The sequence below is a fragment of the Varroa jacobsoni genome, unplaced genomic scaffold (assembly GCF_002532875.2).
Source record: "Varroa jacobsoni isolate VJ856 unplaced genomic scaffold, vjacob_1.0 scaffold_1280, whole genome shotgun sequence".
NCBI lineage: Eukaryota > Metazoa > Arthropoda > Arachnida > Mesostigmata > Varroidae > Varroa > Varroa jacobsoni.
The window spans coordinates 145,389-159,110 of record NW_019214182.1 but is presented as its reverse complement, the minus strand read 5'-3'; the positions used below and the strand labels follow the sequence as shown (position 1 = coordinate 159,110).

Here is a 13,722-nt window from a genome sequence, read left to right as displayed (position 1 = left end):
CATTCCTCGACGTTTTTCGTCATTACTTATGCTTTTTTTTTGGGGTGCACGAGTTATGTAGATGGGTGAAAAAAGAGCGTATGACCAGAAAATAAGCTTCTTGAACGCGCTGTACAACAGGTTTAGATATTTTGTGCACGCTTTGTGAGCCAGCCACGTCACCCTGTAGAGCATGCCAATAATACGGCATAAGTTGACGAATGTTTAATACTGTAAAACGAGACAAAAGCTAAGCAGGCATGTGAAATAATAAGAGCAACGCTTCGTCGTAAACTGAAGCATTGAGTACGACGAAACCTTAGTCACTGTTCTTTGTGTCCTTGTTATATGAATTATATACATCGTAGAAGGTAACAGGGCCTCGTTGTTGAATGGAATCGAAGCGACATGCAACGATTATGTTGATCAGCTTCTTACTAGTATTTTAGTCTAGCCAAAAAAACTTACAAAAACTAACGCCAAAGACCCAACAAAAGATACCTGCAAATCAATGCTCCCATAGTGACGAAGTGCAAATGATGTTGCACTGAACAATAGGTCTAAGTTAGCAATGCATGAAAGCTTCTGAGGTATGTAAAAGAGTCTTTTCATAAATTTTGAGCTGAAAAGCTTGATGCTTGTATAGTAAGTTGTTTTTCAGTTTCAAAATAAGCGCGTTCTCTTCTTGAGAAACAAACCGCTTTAGTGCTTCCCTCATTATGCTCACTCGTCAATGAGCAGCGACGTATTTTTATGGACTCCGAACTGTATTTGTCTACAAGTATTTCTCCCCTCACCACTCTTTGCTAATGATAGATCTTTGATGCATTTTATCTGCTCTGCTGGAAAACACAGATATGTCACGACTAGCATGCCGGCAAACGCCAGCTTCCATACAAAATTTCTGCCTTCATACAAAAGTTCATCCTACGTTATTGCCAATAAACAGCATCAGAAAAATTATACCTTTGAAAAAACATGAATAGTTCTTTATCCACATAGCGCTGTTGACCAATAGCAACGACGCATGCCGACCTAGAAAGACAGACAACAGAGGCACCGACTTCCCGAAATGAATTTGACGTCATCATTCTTCGGCGTGTCACTTCAGCACTGCCAGCGTCAGCAGCAGCAGCAGCAGCAGCTCGGTGCAACAAGTTTGGAGACAATAGAGAATTCCCATTGTAGTTTTATTGCAGAGCACTTCTGCCAGAGTACCTGGTGCCTACAATATATTTCAGTCGACTTTCCGGACTGACGCTGACCAGTGACGAGAATCGAACGACTAGAAACCTGCATTTGTCACCAAAAACTGAGTTAGAGTTTACAAAAAGCTTCTTTCCAAAGGCGAAAATCAGACTGCGATAAATGGCTACCAGAAGTAGTTAAACCTATACAGTAGGTTTATACCTATAGTTAAACAATAACGTTATATTTATTTGTCACAAATACAGCTTCCGAAATCTTTAAAGCTCGTACCAACGAGCCTATTGACAAGTTTTATGGAAAATAAGACGCATGCGTGGTTTAGATGACGCCCGAATATATGGAGTTTTAGTACCTTGTCTCATAGTTTTCGTTATAATTTAGCATTAGTATCAGTTGCAAACTATTAGCATGAGAGGCTATCTCGGGTTGTACCCCACCTGCTAGCTGAAAATTTGTGATCTCAGACTTTCACCCACTATAATAATACCCTTTAACGACATCGTGACCCTAAGTGAGCAAATTTTGCCTGACGCAAGCTGCAAACAAGAGTTTTAAGAAAACTGGTCTGTCGTTACCATGCCATTTACCATTTAAGTCTAATGTCTTGTTTAAGGAGAAATAGATATTTCTAACTCTGCTTAACTTATTTCATTGCTTCTTCGATAAGTAGACTTTGTTTCATTGAAGTTCCTTACTGTAATGACAATGTTGCCGTTTATGCTACTTTTCGTTAGCCAAAGGCGTCCAGGAACAGCTCGCAGTTTCCGTGACTGGAAACCAGATCGACGTTGTCCAATTGCCCTTAAGTGATTTTCAATGGCCGAGTGCTCTACCGCATAATATTACGTCAAATGCCAGTGAAAGGACGTAGTCAACGTTATGCCAACGACTTGGTACTTGGGAAGAAGTTTTCCCATAACTCATCTCGGCATCCTCTAGCCACATAGCCATAGTTAGCTTGGCTACAATTTGTCGCGCAGCGCCCGCTCAGAATACCCAGACAGGCACTATTTACATAGCTGTGTAGGCAGCAATACGCCTGCAGAAACATAAGGAACACCTGGTAGAAGTCTTTATGCAACACTGATACGCAGTTGTTGAGAAATTTATTTCGACTAATTGAAAAAAAACTGGAAACACAAAGCAAACCTGTGATAGGTTAAATGTTGAATATCATTAAAGTAAGCGATTTTTTCAATGGATACGAACGAATATATTGATGCCAAGTGAAAGAGGATGAAGATACTGCTGACGCTGAACATGACTGCGCTTTCGGACCCAACCTGAAAATTTCTCACAGTATTAATTTCCAGATCTCGAACGTCTTGGGAATTAGCTCAGTCAGAATGCTCCCTAAAACTAACATTGCTTAGGTAATTGCTTATTGACAGATCAGATACGGCATTTGCTTTTCACAGGGTCGACTGGCGGATTCAGATATGTCTATCCCGGGTAAGATAACCGAACTCGTGAATTAGGCGTAGGTAGCACCGATCTGCGCAGATTTCTACGAGTATTATCAATATCCATTAAAGATTAGGATGCGTTTAGATCTAAAGCATCGAATGGAAAAGAACGACCCTGCTATTGACTCCTGATCATTATTTTCATATGTATGTTTCTGTTCGGGCAAGCAAAAGGGGTATATGGATAAACTCATGTCATTTTTAAAAGTACCACACAACGCGTCAATAAAGTGCCATGCCGCGCAGCTCGAATTGGTTTCGTGCTACCTAAGAAACTCATGCTAAGAGCATATTCACATCTAACCAGACGAATGAAAATAATTGTGTTTTTCCCGTTACATCATCCATGGGTCCACAAGCGCGTGGCTAGACTCGAACAAAATCAGTGCATAATAGGTTAACAGAACATACGAGCTCTATCATTATATTGCAAGCCCTACATAAATGGACTCAGGTAGATGTACAAACGTGCAAATAATACACGGAACTGTGTTCTTGAAATGGTTCCAAGGCCACTCCATCGAATATAGCCCTTTTATAAATGTCAAACCTTCAAACCTAAATACCTTGATAGCTTTACCGAATTTACCTAGATATTGTTACTGGTTATTGTACATAACTGTTGCACAACTTTAGTTCTCAAACGTAACATCATCAGACAGATGTAAAAACGAGTTTACGCATTGTCTGATCGTGCGGTAAGGAGGAAAGCGACAGCTTCGATTGTCCAGTGACAAATCTAAGAAATGCTTACGCTTGTTTTTGTGGCAGGCCACTCAATTTCAGAATCTGGTGCAGGAAAGGGCTAAGTAAACATTCTAAACGTAGACAGCTACTAGTTGGTCACCTCAAGCTGTCCAAACATAAAATGGCCGTTTTTCTCCATTACAGAAGTACTTCAAGCTATTTTATATTCTAGAAAGACTGGACAGTTACTATTTTAAAGATACTAGCGTTTTGCTTCCTATATTCCTATTCTAAAATAGGCCTCTGAATGCGATCGGTTCGATTTTAATCAAAATAGTGCGGCCTACCTAAGCCAGGAACGAAACTAGAACCTTGATCTCTGCTGGACCACCCAAGGACAAGCAGTGTTCGCAGAAGGACTTCAGGATTTTTATTTTAATTGAGTGTAGTGCTATACATTCAGAGAGACCTGCACCAGCTAATGAACATCAAAATTTTAAGCCCGTTCAGAACAGTCGGAATCTACATCATTCAGCAATATTGAGGTAAACCTACTGTGCTCTTTGCTAAAAATATCAACGATAAAAAATGGTCGGAAATTTCATTTAATGAGGTTAGAAAAGAGGTGGCTTATCTTCACATAACGTTTACTGTCACGTGCTTGCCTAAAGCCGACTTGCTAGATACCATATATTGTGCGTCTCGAATTAGTAATGACATAGTGAGTCTGCACTCCATTTACCATTTTCGAATATTGTTTTCTGGCCGCAGAAGAACTACGAAGAGGGCAACACGTGATCTGAAGTCGCCCGAGCCAATCGAGAAGACATCATGCAGTCTGTTGGGACAGCGCGAGAGTGGCGAAAAGGACATAGAGCAGCACTTAGCTGATTGATACACGATATGACAACATTATCTAATCAGGCTATCTGTCGCGTACTGTTTATGAGACCCAGATTTCGAATCGTAGAGCCTCCACTTCACTTGATCTGTCCGACGTTTGTTTTTTTCCAGTTTGGAATCAGCTGCTCTTTGAGCATCTTTGAGCAATTACCTGAGTACATATAAATACAGGGCGGCGCACAAACAGGGTTATTATTATTACTCGCAGCCTTGTTCTAGGGACTGAGAGGTTGAACCTTTGTTATCGAAAGAAGACTCACCAATACGTTGCAAATAAGCGATGACATTTATATAAATACCAAAGTGAGCGATAACTCGTGCGAGATTTGCTACAAAAGCATTACAAAGGTCATCCTACAATTTGAATTTCTTATATTTTAACCAATACATGCTAAGTATCGAGAACCTATTTTTTTTTTTATTTGCAACATTTGCACTTCTAATACCACATAATGCCTAACTATTAAATATACGGCCTTGTTTTTTTTTTTGTTGAAAATGTTCGATTAGTGATTTTGGAAAATTGCGCATATCCTTCAACCTTGTTAGTTTCAGGTCGAAAACGGAATTGCGCTATTCGAGTCACTATTTCACACGACCATAAACACGATCTAGGCACACACACACATAAACATTAGATAACTTGTGCAGATAATTAATAAGATAAAGTTACTTTACATAGCAGAGATCAGCGAACGCACACCTTTTTATTGGACAATTATTATTATTATTCGTATATTGCTGTTTATGTCATATTATTACCGCGTAACTAGATCTTAGTATATTTAGTGTATTGATACTTAAAACGGTGCAGGTAGTCGTGTGCGAGGGTTCTGGCTGATTGTCGTGTCTCCCAGCTTTAGTCTATAGTTGCTAGTGGGTAAATTATTGGCCGATAGAAGAAATTTGCCCTATTTCGGTCGTCTGATACCAACAGCTATCGAATAAATTTGGACAAAGTGCACTTCACGCTGTGAGGTTTATGTCCATGCTTCAGTCGCGGCCGAGTGTACGTCGGCGTGGTCCTGTACATATCCACGGAAAATACATTTGCTTATCTGCAACGAAATATGGTAGCGACGGCTTTCGTTGATTCATTTAATCTTAATTTTCTCTATTCGAAAGAAAAGGACTAGTATTAAGTTAAAGGGCTCCGCGATACTAAATGGAGAAATCACGTGTAGTATGTTAAAACTGGTTCCGTCGAAGCGTCTCGAAATGTGCTTATTTAATTGCTTAAATAAGGGACTTCTCGTTTCGGTCTACGTCATAAATGACAACATGATATGCACGACTGTATGATATGTAGAGTGCTCGAAGGTAAAATTACTTTTTTAAAATTCGAAACGCTTAGTGTTGTGGGTGCATTCGTCCTGATATACGTTAGTAGGTACGCACAGCACAGAGCGTGGGCTACATGTAAGGCTAGTCCATCCTTTCACATGGACGTTTAATCTAGTTGTTTTTGATAAAACGAACTCTTACAAGCAGGCCGACAGAATGCAAACTATGACAAAACGAGATGTTTATCAAAAATCGATGTTGGAACTATGTGTATCTTACAGGATTCAGGGATTTTCCGGTCGAATTTTCCGGCAGTCGAATTTTTTTTTAATACCCACCTTATGATGCTAAAGCCATTTATTTCACTTACTTGAATCACTTGAGCAGTTCAGAGAAGCTGTGTGTTTAGGCGTCCCAAAGTCAATCATATATTGCCGGAAAACTAGATACAACTCCTTATTTGATTTTTTTTCTCAACAATATTTTGCTTAACTTGCTTTCATGTAGTTTTACTGTTAAAGCAACACCAGAGGTAAAGTAGTCATTTTATCCAGTTCGCGTTTTGGTTCTGATGATATCAGTTGTTAAATTTGAAAAGTTGAAGTTAAATTTCTTTTTAAATGAAATACAAGTACAGTTGGTTGGCGAGATGGATGGCCCATGAGCGGTAGGGTCCAGCATCTCAAACGAGACCGAATTTGCTAACCCTCGATTTTCCATTTTCTGGAATTGCAGTCCATAACTAGGGTTGGTTTCTGAACAAAGTAGCGGATCGTCCGGAAACTAATAGTGGCACCTTGTAAAACTTGTAAATAAATTTAAAAAAAAAACCGTAAAGAATAGTTTTTCTTAGCCAGATTACTTCATTCAAATCGACGGCACGGTTCAGACGCTTACATATGCACTGTGTATTTATGCGAAGATGATTACATTATATAGAGTTCTATGAAACATATAGTTGTGTGTTCTTCAATGCTATATAATCATACGAGGATAATTTACGGTGGTGTTAATTATCAAGGCCTATCAAAGTTATGTGAGATGCGCAATTGACTTTTTCTGAACGTCTTGTGCTTGCATGCGTCTAGACGCAGGCAAACAAAACCTTACCGACGGCAAAAAGTTAGAAAAACGGGACGAAAAAAGCAGGGAACAACGGAGATATTTATCTGTCCTTCGAATCATTGATCATTTAGGCTTGCCCGCAATGACAACGCTGTCCTAAACAGCATTAGGCATGCCAAATTGTCTTTATCGGCAATATATATATACACGCGTTTTGCTGGACGTCTATTATTGACTGCTGAGGTAACAATCAGCAAAGTAGTGCTTGTTATTTTCCTCCACTACCGACTGTAACTAATGCTGAACAAGTTTTTGTCTTTTTTGCTTCCGAATAAACGCTCTAAATATAAAGGCAATATGAAAACGTAAGATAAAATATACAGGCTCGAATGACGCCTCGGTGTCCCATGTTCTTTCGAAAGACACGCTTAATAAAAGATCATTTACTTTCACGCCCAACCAGATTGTGTGAATTAAATAACGCATGTTCAGTTGCATTGGATCAATTAAGTAAGATTAGTTGTTTTGCTATCAGGAATAAATTATAAATATTTATGTCGAGTGCCTATGTTCTTTATCTATATGCTGGTATTGAGACGAAAGGTGTTCGAAGAAATGATGTGTCGACATAACGATTCGTAGCAGGAAGACCATGCGGACACAGCTGTTTGTTCTTTCATCTCACGGATTTCGCTTGCAGGAACTTTTACGCACTTGGATTGAATAGAGATTTCGTCGGCGACGTACATCCTGTACAGTATTCAATTGTGGTCCAGTTGGTCGAAATTTAGCTATACGAATGTTATTACGATAAGATATAAAATATTCCCTTATTAAATTATCACTGAAACAGGAAATAGGTGGCAAGACTAAAATAGGTGACCGTCGAGCGAACAAAAATCTAGAGCGGAATAAATACATTCTAGCTGAGACGGCTCCTGTCGTCGCTCTCTGTCAATAATGAACCCGGAATTCTGAGCGAAATTGCAAGTTCAGAGCAGTTGAGATACTCGGAGACCTAGCAACCGATAGACCGATTAACTAGGCAAACCATTGCATCGTTTTGTTTTTTTCGTACGTAGAAATAGGAATGTGCCACCTGGTAACTGAGGTCGCCCCGATGAAAGCGCGTTTACTGCCTGTGGACTCGACACTTGGACCTAGGAAAAGGTGAGTGGAGCAGATTTTTTGCCCTAGAACGGAGCGGAGTAAGTTTCAAATGGTCTAGAAAAACCCTTCAAACGTAGATTTTCATACCATCTATGTCTTTGAGATTTTAAACGAAAATAAGCCCACAACTATCACCACGATTACATATCAATGTGTGTGTCTCACGAAAACTCAGCAAAAGTTGTATTATTCCCAGCAGTTAGTTAATATGTAGAACGTTTTAAAAATCATCTCAGTTATAACGTAACTGGGGCAAACGTGTCCCTATCTGCATTAGGGATATTAGACAATCCTTGCAGTCTCTCCTGGTTTATAGAGTTGCGACAACCATGCGCCCAGCAAGCTTTTGCTTTTAGCACAATTCTTGCGCGCTTCTGTCAACTATAAAGTACGAAGAATAAAATGATCTAGCTTGGATCTTAGCTACATCGATTAAATGTTAAAAGAGGTAAAGGATGTTGGCCAATGTCACATGCGAATGAAGCATCTTTGCCTAGTTTCCTACACGATTACTCCCGCTTGACGCTCATAGTAGAACTAGTGGCGTGAGGTAATAAACAGGGCTGACCGAAAAATATGATGGTTTTTCATAGGATCATCGTTCGAGATAAGCGGTGAAACTCAGCTGAGGGACCCTAAGTTGGAAAATTATCGAATGCCTCTAGTGTTCTTCAGGGCCATGTGGAAAAAGGTATTCTAACGAAATAAATACCTTTGAGAGGCATACGTATAAATAATAAAAACAAAAAAAAATTTAAACGTATTTTGGCAGGACCACTGAACAGTTAGTTGATTCGATGGGCTTTCTTAAAATAGGAATTCATTTTATAAGATTAAAGGACATCGTAGAGAGGTGAAGGTCCCTCTCGAAAGGTGCATCGTCTCACCTTTTTGTCTGTCTCACCTTGTTTTTCATGCTAGGTGATTAATCATGTTGTTAATTATTACATATACATTCTGCTAGGGGCATTGGGCATAACACGTAAACGCTTTGGACAATTATCTCGCAGTCGTTTTGCGAATAAAAACAAAACTACAATTTTGAATGTAGCATTAAATGTTTAACGGGATTTGCGCTTCCCAGATATGCAAATCAGCTGATATCCGATCAATGGCCCTTGTTAACTAGTGCTTACAGAGCTCTACACTAGCGAATGTTGGCTGGGTTTTAAGGTTGCACCTATTCTATATACACCGTATTTTCAGGACACAATCGAACCGCTACGATAACGTACTAAACGGATTTCATTCGCCACATAATGCTTTTAACTGTCTTGAGCGTTCCACTCAAGTTGTGACGAACCGTAGTAAAATATATGCTATTACACGTTTCAGTGTGACTAAGAGAAAAGCTCTAACTGTCAATGTTACTGCTCCAGTGACATCTCCAGCAATCATAGTCAGCTAAGGTGCCTTCGTGAATCGGTTGACTGAAGAAATCGATTGGCGTCGGCGCTAACTGTACCTACCACCAATCAGGCACAGTTTGTCTCCTAATAGGAATGTCAGGAATGTGTTAGCTGTATCGTGTAGTAAGGAGACTCGTCCAGCCTAGCATTAGGACGGGATTGGCCGCCTGGCTTCCACGCAGTTGCCGGCCATCGGGGTGCGTGGAGTACATCAACATTCATCTGCCTTATGTCCTTTGCCTAACCTCCAGAAGCTCCTTGCCCTAATCCAATGGATGGTGCTCGGGGAGACGTCAAATTTGGCAGGCAGCAAAGGATGCCGAAAGCAATTTTGCCTTTTCCCGCAAGGAGCGCGAAACAGGACCAACCAGTATGATCACTGGCAGTAGACATGAACCCTACTGGAAGAGGCGTCGTGCTGTTCCAGTATGAAAAGTGTATATACTGTACCCACCGATTGCGACGGTATGTCGTCCTGGCTCTGTTCAGCTCTATAGAATCCCACATCATGCTTCCGGTGCTACCGCGTCGGGTATCGCTTTGATCTCCTGGCAGACATGGCAGATCCAGTTCCTATTATGCAGTCCATAGGCGCGTCAGATCGACCAGACCCAAATCTGGAAGGATATCCGTTATAGGTGTCGAGAACAACGTCAGAAACACATATATTTAGTCGGCAACGTCCACAGCGGCAGTGATCATGGAGCCGGCTGTTAGTTGCGAACGAGCAACCATTCGGCGGGTTCGTCCTTGACGATAATGACAGAAACGGTTTAGGACCCAGTATTCATTTTCCTGTATCATCGCGGACCAGTACTACTGTTACCGGCAATCGGACGAAGCCCAAACAGAGATTTCGGGTGCCTTGCGGTCGCAGAGGTTATCGTTTCAGATGACCATATGAGCCGCAATGAGCTGTGGCCGCCAGCACAGCTGAGAAATCGTTATGCCTCATCTCTCCAAAAGCCCCTCGCATGCTCCTGCTGCTATAGAATAGAGTCTCATTATAGCTGGCTATAAAAATAAGCGCAATTTCCCGACTCATCTCTTTAAGCAATAAGAATTTACAAGGGGAGAGACAAACATGTTTTTTTCATAGATTGTCTGCACGCCCTTATAGAGGCCTAGTGGAGTTAATCATCCAAAATAACACCAGTGTTCTAACACTTCGTTCTGTCTCGCAGGTCGAATAAAATATAGAAGTCACCATTACACAAGGTCACACTAGTGTAATGACTGCTGCTGAGCCGACTGCTGAGCAACTAGCACCGTTGTCGTTGAGATCCTATGGAATCTATGTAACGTGTAACTAGTTACATAATAGCTAGAAAGGGTGCCCACAAAGCCAGATTGGCTCCATGGAAGATTGCTCCTTATCGGTGAGCTCAAGGCTTATTACAGTAACAGAAGTTTACATTGGTTATCATTACCGTCAAGTCACGTTGAATACACGCGAGTATTTTGCTGTATTTGCCCACCACGGTCTAAACAACTCTTTGAACGAACCCTTTTTGCGTCCGTTACCACAATAGAACATTGCTTTAGACAGCTAGCACTTTCATCCCGGCATCATCAATTTTAGACCACCTTACGGACTCCTAGGTTTAATGAACAAACACGTGACTATCGCACCATTATAGGACACTGTTAGTTTATAGTATCTGTCGATATTTTATTACAAATCAACATTATGGTACAATATTATATACACTTGAAACGCATATAAGTTTGCCATATAAGTTTTATTCACTTCGTTACAAACTCGTCTCTTGGGGTTCACTACGTTGGGCTAGACCTAACCTAACCTAACCTAACCTAACCTAACCTAACCATAAAGAGAATACAACGACAATTGTTGCTATTTTTCAGAATCACTACATTCAAGGCTAACGTGTCGGCCTGCTAACTTTAGTGACACTTCGTGGTCCAGCTTCGGGTCCTAGCATACACATAATTCGTTTCATCTTAAGAGCTAGAGAAGGTCTGACGGCAGTGCCGGACGTGAAATTCTAAGCACTTAGTTATAAAATTTTTAAAATAAATAAACTAACAAGACGAGACAAGAAAGCAGAAGATAATTATTTTTAATTGTAGACATGCGTTTCTCTAAATTTATAGAAATTTCTTGTTTCAGAAGTCGTTCATACTTTTTATGATGTACTCACGGACCACTTCCAGGCGGTAATCTTCCCTAACAAGATGAAGTACCCTGAAATAATTCTCTTGAATAAAGATATAATGGGTCGGACCATATTTTAAAGCTATCAACGCTTTCTCTTTCTTTTTTTTTTATAATTCCAAACAAAAAAAAAGACTAAAATACATGCTTTACGAGTTCTGTTAGTGCTAAACGATTCTATAGTGGACCCCTGTGTTTTCGTTTGTTCTTCGCGCTTTGATATGGACCAGTTATGATTATCGACTCGAAGAAGACAATAATGAACACTGTCTATGTAGACACCAAAACGCTCCAGGCTCCGGGCTTTACCAACGGAATATTCATTAGCAACTGACGTCACATTTTCCTAACGGAAAATTCTACGTTGGCACCGCAGCAGACGCCAAGAAATTCAACGGCGCTCCATTCGTTCCGTTCCGTAAAATTACGCCCTAAAATACCAAAATTCCTCAAACCTATCTCTACATCATAGTTGACCTGATACATACTCGTGTGGGATCCTCTACATGACCAGTGCCTCTAAATAGATTTGCCACTGTAAAACAGCTATGAGAGGGTTATTTGTGGTGACTATTCATAGGCCATCCGTTGAGTGTGTCGCCAAAAGTCATTCTGACTTTTTTATATACGTTCATTCATTGCCGAGTTTAGCACCTATGGCAATCTACTTAAGTAGCAACTGGTGTCAACCATACAAATAATAACAAATAATGCCTATAATAATAGTGGCCCAGTTTTAAGTAATAGTTAAATAAACAACGACGAATAGAATCAGAGAGATAGGAAAATGTGCATTTGGCTAGCACCATCGCAATTAGATAGTGTTACCTGAAATGCCATATGGGCAATACCTCGAACCGAGGTGCAATTCCATAAATGATAAGTTACGAAATAATTCTTTTATGAAAAAGATGTATTATTTTAATTATTATTTTTTATGAAAATGATTGAAGAAAAATCTATTATACTGTGTAAAACTAGTTTATTTCTAAACTAGGCCGGCACAAGTTAGTTTTTTAAATAAAGTATCTGTATTGACGTTACGTCGTTTATGCGCAACAGACCATGACTTCGTAACTCGGACAAATGGAGCTCGAACTTCTGTAGCGTCCAACACTTCATCTATGAGAATTACAAATGAGTCTCCCTTCAATTGTTGCGCAAAGTACGTATGAGTTTGAAACGTAATACTCTATGCGATTCAGATAGATATGTATTTTTTGTCAAAAATGAGATAGAATCTACTTGATCCAACGTAACGAGTCTTTTACTATGAAAACATGCAGCTTGGACAGCAACGTGGAAGCTCAACGTACTAGTGTGATGAGAAGCAAAGCGAGATTGCTGAGGATATCAAACTGTAATCGAGTTTTTCTCTTACTGGTGTGGCAATCAAAAAGAGAGAGGCATTCTGCTTAGGTCTGCCACTACAAGCTGGACTTTACGCTGGCCTGTAATGTTGCGACTGCTGCGGCGGCTGTTGGCTGTTCCGTGAGAGGACTGCAAACGAACGCAAAAGAGCTGGCCGCTTTCCCAAATGCTGCGCTCCACTTGGTAGTTCTGGGCACAACTGCTGGTTGCAACAGTACATTTAGGCAGCGAAGTTCGCTTTTGGCCTCGCTGGGTCTGGTCGGTCACTTTGATTCGCTCGTTTTCTCCTTCTTCTACTCCACGACTTCCCTTTTGCTCTTCGTACGGTGCTAGCAGTAGCAGCATTCCTTTCAAACACTCTCTCCCAAGGGTCCTTCAGAACAGAATGCCAGACACATCGAGACATACGGCAGGACGTTGGATGGTGTTAGTTGTGGCAACGGCAGCATCAGCGCTGGCTTCTGGGAAGGGGGTCTCCTCGAGAGACCTCGATTTTCCAACAATAGCGCCGCTGGAGCGTGAAACAGCTTGTCGTTTCAAGAGGCGCCCGCTTGCTTCATTGCTGACCGAGTAGTCCCAGGCTAACCGCGTCGCGCCAGTCGTCCTATCGACCAGCGTCTCTACCTACTAGCCAGCTAGTCTACCAGCCGGTGACCTAACCGTACGACGTTTTCCCATAGGCTTGTACACAGACGCGGCACATGAGTCCTGCACAGTTCGGTTAGGTACGCTTTCGTCGTCCAACACAGCGATGTTTTGCTGATTGTCGAGACAGCAATTGGAGAGGGAAAACTCGGGATAGAGGGAAGCAAAAAAAAGGCCCTTCCAAGAAGGTATTGTGTACTTTGTGTATCACTATGGTGTCGATTGAGGTCAGACGAAAGCGGCATCACTACAACCTGTGATACCCAATGGCTGCAGCGGCTGAGGATCTTGTTTGTTGGCGGCCACCCTTTCAAAGCAAATGTAAGAAACCAGTCAAAAAGACTATGGGGCATTA

General features: G+C 41.0%; 1 long non-coding RNA gene across 1 annotated transcript; it reads left to right on the top strand.

Moving 5' to 3' along the window:
- Positions 1 to 7,664: 7,664 nt before the first annotated feature.
- Positions 7,665 to 11,363, top strand: LOC111268394 (uncharacterized). Its single transcript, XR_002685179.2, has 5 exons — positions 7,665 to 7,763; positions 8,357 to 8,454; positions 10,357 to 10,551; positions 11,042 to 11,153; positions 11,307 to 11,363. It is a non-coding gene; the product is annotated as an uncharacterized LOC111268394 (long non-coding RNA).
- Positions 11,364 to 13,722: the final 2,359 nt, after the last annotated feature.